The following is a 7,646-nucleotide window of genomic DNA, read 5'->3' on the forward strand; positions in this document are numbered from 1 at the left end:
GTGTTGCTGCCCTTGTGTGATGTGATTCCAAAGTGTCAAAGGCTCCCTTATACAAGTTTACCACAGTACAGCTCTACAGCAATGCTTTTCTCATGATTATACTATGAATTTACTCTAGTTTACCATGTCTTTTAATATGCTTTACCAGACCTCTCTGTGCTTTACAATGCTTCCCTATGCTTTACCAGACCTCTCTGTGCTTTACAATGCTTCCCTATGCTTTACCAGACCTCTCTGTGCTTTACAATGCTTCCCTATGCTTTACCACACCTCTCTGTGCTTTACAATGCTTCCCTGTGCTTTACCAGACCTCTCTGTGCTTTACAATGCTTCCCTATGCTTTACCAGACCTCTCTGTGCTTTACAATGCTTCCCTATGCTTTACCAGACCTCTCTGTGCTTTACAATGCTTCCCTATGCTTTACCAGACCTCTCTGTGCTTTACAATGCTTCCCTATGCTTTACCACACCTCTCTGTGCTTTACAATGCTTCCCTATGCTTTACCATACCTCTCTGTGCTTTACAATGCTTCCCTATGCTTTACCAGACCTCTCTGTGCTTCACAATGCTTTCACTGTGCTGTTCCTTTGGGACACTAGTCTAAGGGCTGTTCTGAAGCAGCCCCCCCTGCCCCTCACATGTTTCTTCTCAGGGATTCTCCTTGCGCTGAGATTTAATTTTTGGGATCCATTTAAACTGTAACTTGTGTTATATAAAGAAATACAAGTTTGATTTCTCTAAAGATGTTCTGCCCTGTTAATAAAACCCTCAGTACACCAGAACAGTTTCAGGAATATCATCATCAGCACAGTGGATAGGAGCCCCCTCTCTCAATCTCATGAGTTACAGCACAGTGGATAGGAGCCCCCTCTCTCAATCTCATGAGTTACAGCACAGTGGATAGGAGCCCCCTCTCTCAATCTCATGAGTTACAGCACAGTGGATAGGAGCCCCTTTTTACTCAACCTACATTAATCTGCTGATTCCAGAAAGAGAAACAAATAGATAAATATGGACCTTGACTATTTATGTGAAAGATGCTATTTGTCTATTTTAAGCTACAGCACGATTCTCAAAGAGCCCCATGAGAACTGCATGAACTAGCAGGGTCTCACTGTACCCTACCCCATGAGAACTGCATGAACTAGCAGGGCCTCACTGTACCCTACCTACCCCATGAGAACTGCATGAACTAGCAGGGTCTCACTGTACCCTACCCCATGAGAACTGCATGAACTAGCAGGGCCTCACTGTACCCTACCTACCCCATGAGAACTGCATGAACTAGCAGGGTCTCACTGTACCCTACCCCATGAGAACTGCATGAACTAGCAGGGCCTCACTGTACCCTACTGCATGAACTAGCAGGGCCTCACTGTACCCTACCTACCCCATGAGAACTGCATGAACTAGCAGGGTCTCACTGTACCCTACCTACCCCATGAGAACTGCATGAACTAGCAGGGTCTCACTGTACCCTACCTACCCCATGAGAACTGCATGAACTAGCAGGGTCTCACTGTACCCTACCCCATGAGAACTGCATGAACTAGCAGGCTCTCACTGTACCCTACCTACCCCATGAGAACTGCATGAACTAGCAGGGTCTCACTGTACCCTACCCCATGAGAACTGCATGAACTAGCAGGGCCTCACTGTACCCTACCTACCCCATGAGAACTGCATGAACTAGCAGGGTCTCACTGTACCCTACCTACCCCATGAGAACTGCATGAACTAGCAGGGTCTCACTGTACCCTACCCCATGAGAACTGCATGAACTAGCAGGGTCTCACTGTACCCTACCTACCCCATGAGAACTGCATGAACTAGCAGGGTCTCACTGTACCCTACCCCATGAGAACTGCATGAACTAGCAGGCTCTCACTGTACCCTACCTACCCCATGAGAACTGCATGAACTAGCAGAGTCTCACTGTACCCTACCCCATGAGAACTGCATGAACTAGCAGGGTCTCACTGTACCCTACCTACCCCATGAGAACTGCATGAACTAGCAGGGTCTCACTGTACCCTACCTACCCCCATGAGAACTGCATGAACTAGCAGGGTCTCACTGTACCCTACCCCATGAGAACTGCATGAACTAGCAGGGTCTCACTGTACCCTACCTACCCCATGAGAACTGCATGAACTAGCAGGGTCTCACTGTACCCTACCTACCCCCATGAGAACTGCATGAACTAGCAGGGTCTCACTGTACCCTACCTACCCCCATGAGAACTGCATGAACTAGCAGGGTCTCACTGTATCCTACCCCATGAGAACTGCATGAACTAGCAGGGCCTCACTGTACCCTACCTACCCCATGAGAACTGCATGAACTAGCAGGGTCTCACTGTACCCTACCTACCCCATGAGAACTGCCTGAACTAGCAGGGCCTCACTGTACCCTACCCCATGAGAACTGCATGAACTAGCAGGGTCTCACTGTATCCTACCCCATGAGAACTGCATGAACTAGCAGGGCATCACTGTACCCTACCTACCCCATGAGAACTGCATGAACTAGCAGGGTCTCACTGTACCCTACCCCATGAGAACTGCATGAACTAGCAGGGCCTCACTGTACCCTACCCCATGAGAACTGCATGAACTAGCAGGGTCTCACTGTACCCTACCCCATGAGAACTGCATGAACTAGCAGGGTCTCACTGTACCCTACCTACCCCATGAGAACTGCATGAACTAGCAGGGTCTCACTGTACCCTACCCCCATGAGAACTGCATGAACTAGCAGGGTTTCACTGTACCCTACCCCATGAGAACTGCATTCACTAGCAGGGTCTCACTGTACCCTACCTACCTACTTCTTTAACTACCCGACATAAAATTCCCATTGGTGCCTTTTTAGGTTGAAGAAAGCTCACCGTTTCAATGCAGGCAATCTTGCAGTTCCTGGGTCATTTCCCCTGGAGTTTGAAATTGTCCTTTCATGAGTGAACTAGCTGCTTCTTGCCCTATTGATTGAGATGAACTAGGTGCTGCTTGCCCCATTGATTGAGATGAACTAGCTGCTGCTTGCCTTATTGACTGAGATGAACTAGCTGCTGCTTGCCCCATTGATTGAGATGAACTAGCTGCTGCTTACCCTATTGATTGAGATGAACTAGCTGCTGCTTGCCCTATTGACTGAGATGCTGTGCAGCTGGTAACCTGGCCCGGAGACACTGCAGAAGTGAAACAGAAACAGAATAACTGAAAGCAAGTCTTGTGCACAAAGGTTTTGTTAACAGAAAGCAGCTGTGTGTTTGTCTGGTTATCCACATCCTGTCTGGGCTCCTGCACCGGCCTCTTCATTGTCTTCGTTTCAAGGCATTGCGTGAAGCTCGTCCCTCTGGGTCAAGAAGACCAACGGCAGCAGCGTCCAGAACCCTGAGAGAGACAACTCCAGGGTGGAACAGGGAGCACACAGCAAGCTGACTCACCAGCCTCTCATCTGGCTCTGGAGGCCTGGCTTCCAATCTGGGGGGCTAGGTGGCGCTAGCGGGTTCATGTTAATACACTAGACCAGCCTTTCACCTATATTATTATTATTATTATTATTATTATTTATTTCTTAGCAGACGCCCTTATCCAGGGTGACTTACAATTGTTACAAGATATCACATTATTTTTACATACAATTACATTATTTTTTACACATTATTTTTACATACAATTCCCCATTTATACAGTTGGGTTTTTACTGGAGCAATCTAGGTAAAGTACCTTGCTCAAGGGTACAGCAACAGTGTCCCCCACTGGGGATTGAACCCATGACCCTCCGGTCAAGAGTCCAGAGCCCTGACCACTACTCCACACTGATATATGGCAGCATATCATTTTAATTTGGTGCTGTAAGTGTTTGCAACATACAATGTGTGAGTCGAACATCAAGTGCTTAATGACATTTTCAAACCAAATGTGAAAAATCCTTTCCTGATGAAGCTGACAAGAACAAAGCAATCAAGAAAGCAGGGGCACCGCTGGAAAAGGAAAGTCATGTATTTCACTTTTAAAGGGCTGGTCAAAGTCAAGCTATAGAAGGCAGTGAGAAGATTAGAATACGCATCGCAAAACACGCAAGCCTTTTGCAGACGGGGAGTAGATAAAAGCAGCTCTGAGTGTTTGTTTAATGATCTTCCAAACAAAGACCTGATCTTGTCACAAATCAAAGAACCGTGATAGTGAAATGGCAGAAAATGAGAGAGAGAGAGAGAGGGAATTTCCATGTAATTTCTGATTTTAAACCCGCACAATACTTGTTTTGTTCTGGGAGGGTTTTGTTGCAAAACTGGAGTTATTTTTGAGGGGCATTTGCTCTTCAAGCTTGGCTGCTTTCTGCATTTTTATTTCATTTTCACACACAGACTTTAGCAGGCTGAAGAATTCAGCACCACCGCCAATTCAATTTCAGGGCAAACTTCAAATATCGATGATTGTTTTACCTGAATGTCTTGTTCAGAAAGGTGAATAGAACACAGCTCTGCATTCTAGGGAAGATTGACTGCTTTTCTTTATTAGTGTTTCAACCCTGAGAGTTTTATTTGTGGTATTACATCAGTGAAACTGCTCTCTGCTTCCCTCTCACTCACCTGCTTGGCTCGTCCAGATCACCCGTCCAATCAGTACAGCCAGTATAGCCAGTCCAGCCACTATGACTCCAGTAAGGAGCCCATAAGAGGGGTAGCTCTTACGCACTGCAGACACAGAGCAGGGTTTGAGGGAGTTAATTTACTGCACTCAGTCAGCCAGGGCAAATCCAACACAGGAACAACTTCACTGAATTGAATCAACACAATAACAGTTCAAGGATCTTTCTCAGCTGGTAGGTCCCGTCCTGGTTGGGAAGCACCTCCCCACTCTGCACCCCCTCCTCCAGATGATCCCGTCCGTCTCTGACCCAGGACACCTCCACAACGCGGGGGAAGAACCCTGTCACATGACACAGGACCTCCGTGTCTGCAGATCCACGAGCTTTCATCTGGAGCCACTGCAGGGAGAGAGTGTCTGTATCAGAGAGAGAGTGTCTATATCAGGGAGAGAGCGTCTATATCAGGGAGAGAGTGTCTATATCAGGGAGAGAGTGTCTATATCAGGGAGAGAGTGCCTATATCAGGGAGAGCAGAGTCACTGCAGAGAGAGAGTGTCTATATCAGGGAGAGAGTGTCTATATCAGGGAGAGAGTGTCTATATCAGGGAGAGAGTGTCTATATCAGGGAGAGAGTGTCTATATCAGGGAGAGAGTGTCTATATCAGGGAGAGAGTGTCTATATCAGAGAGAGAGTGTCTATATCAGGGAGAGAGTGTCTATATCAGGGAGAGAGTGTCTATATCAGAGAGAGAGTGTCTATATCAGGGAGAGAGTGTCTATATCAGGGAGAGAGTGTCTATATCAGGGAGAGAGTGTCTATATCAGGGAGAGAGCGTCTATATCAGGGAGAGAGTGTCTATATCAGGGAGAGAGTGTCTATATCAGGGAGAGAGCAGAGTCACTGCAGAGAGATAGTGTCTATATCAGGGAGAGAGTGTCTATATCAGGGAGAGAGTGTCTATATCAGGGAGAGAGTGTCTATATCAGGGAGAGTGTCTATATCAAGGAGAGCAGAGTCACTGCAGAGAGAGAGTGTCTATATCAGGGAGAGAGTGTCTATATCAGGGAGAGAGTGTCTATATCAGGGAGAGAGTGTCTATATCAGGGAGAGCAGAGTCATTGCAAAGAGAGAGTGTCTGCACACTCCACACTGCACTCTCCACACTGCACACTCCACACTACACACAGTACACTGCACACTGCACTCAGTTTAGGTTGTGTGGACCTGATGGCAGCTGCCACAAAGCAGGACCAGCAGCTGATGTTTGAGCAGCTTCTTCTTTATCAATTTAAAAGGTCATTTCAAGAGAAATATGTAGCTCCCACTGCCATGACCATGTGGAGGTCAGAATAGTAAATCTACACTTAATGACTTAATGAGAGTCACAGCAAAGTCTGCAAAATAATCAATACATTCCTGTGTGTGTGTGAACGTGTGTGTGTGTGTGTGTGTATGTGTCAATGTGTGTGTGTGTGTGTGTGTGTGTGTGTGTGTGTGTGTGTGTGTGTGTGTGTGTGTGTGTGTGTGTGTGTGTGTGTGTGTCAGTGTGTGTGTGTGTGTGTGTGTGTGTGTGTGTGTGTGTGTGTGTGTGTGTGTCAGTGTGTGTGTGTGTGTGCGTGTCTGTACCACTACGTACTACCTGTACTACCGTAGTAACTGATCTGCTCCCCATCCACCAGCCCCACTACACTGAACTTGGGGAACTCCGTCTCCATCTCCTCTGAGTCCCCCGTGTAGCAGGGAGTGGGCTCCTGGGACAGGGATGAAGGGAACATGCATGTCTGTGGCTCTAGGTGGCGCTAGTGGGTTAATGTTAATGCACTAGACCAGCCTTAACCTTTCTCTGGAAGCCTAAAAACTCACACACCATTTCTAACTTTAGAAAAATTGGTACACACTTTATTTCTTTTTTTTTTAATTTATTAGTCACCAGTTAGTTTTTTTTTTTTATCATTTTCGCCCAATTTGGAATATCCAGTTATTTTTTTCGGCTCAGCTCACCACTACCACCCCACTCAGCCAATTGTGCTCCGGCCCCTGGGAGCTCCCGTTCATGGTCGGCAGTGGAACAGCCTGGAGTGGAGCCTTTACCGGATGCACCACTCGGGAGCCCCAATTGGTACACACTTTACTGGTAAACCTGGCTCCTCATTACAGAGAACCTGACCCCAAACCACAGTGACCTGATTCTAGAATTAGAACATAGAACGGCAGTGTTCTGTGGTCCAGCCAATGTAGGTCAAAAGTGGCCTGGTAGCTTTTTCACTCACCAGTAAAGATTAAAAGTGTCTATGTGTCAGTTTGCAGACAGGCTTCAGAGTGAGCGTATTCAAGGATCTGAAACATTGCATACTGTACGTAGGCAATAATGATACATATATGAATTACCATGAAGAGATTCTGTTGTCAGGAGTCTTCACTGTAATCATGTGTCCTGATGATAGATTCAAATCATATCTGGGATGTGGATGGAAGGATGATACTAACCAAACTTAAACTGAGTGCCTGTATTCAATTGAGCCAGTGAAACACGACTATAATGATATGTTTTATTGGAAGTAATACTTGCTGTATTAATTCTATGTATACCAGTGGAAAATGCTGATGCACATTGTGGTTAGCTGGTGTATCTAAATGTTCTTGGTGTTGCCCCTGATCCAGACACAGGCACACTGTGTTCATATGGATAAGCACTGCCTTGATAAGAATAAGCTTGCAATAAGATGAAGCATGTATGAATTGAGTTGTATAGTTCTGTTGCAGGAAATGTGGGAGCTGCATTAACTGCTGTAGCTTGTAAGTTATATGGAACAGCAAAAGGGGGAATGCGTGTGTAAATGTATTGAATACTGGGTACAATTCCACGGCAGTTGAAATTGGTTTTGTTTGGGTCAGGAGAGCTTGGTTTGTGTCCTTGAACATGCTGTTGGGTGCATCCCATGTTATCAGATAATAAGTATGGTAACCACTGGAGCAGCCTGGGGTGCAGGCTGAGTGCTAGTGGCTATGAATATCAAATGAAAAGGGGGCTCCTTTGTAGTTCTCTGT

Source organism: Acipenser ruthenus, chromosome 38, assembly GCF_902713425.1.
Source record: "Acipenser ruthenus chromosome 38, fAciRut3.2 maternal haplotype, whole genome shotgun sequence".
NCBI classification, from domain to species: Eukaryota; Metazoa; Chordata; class Actinopteri; order Acipenseriformes; family Acipenseridae; genus Acipenser; species Acipenser ruthenus.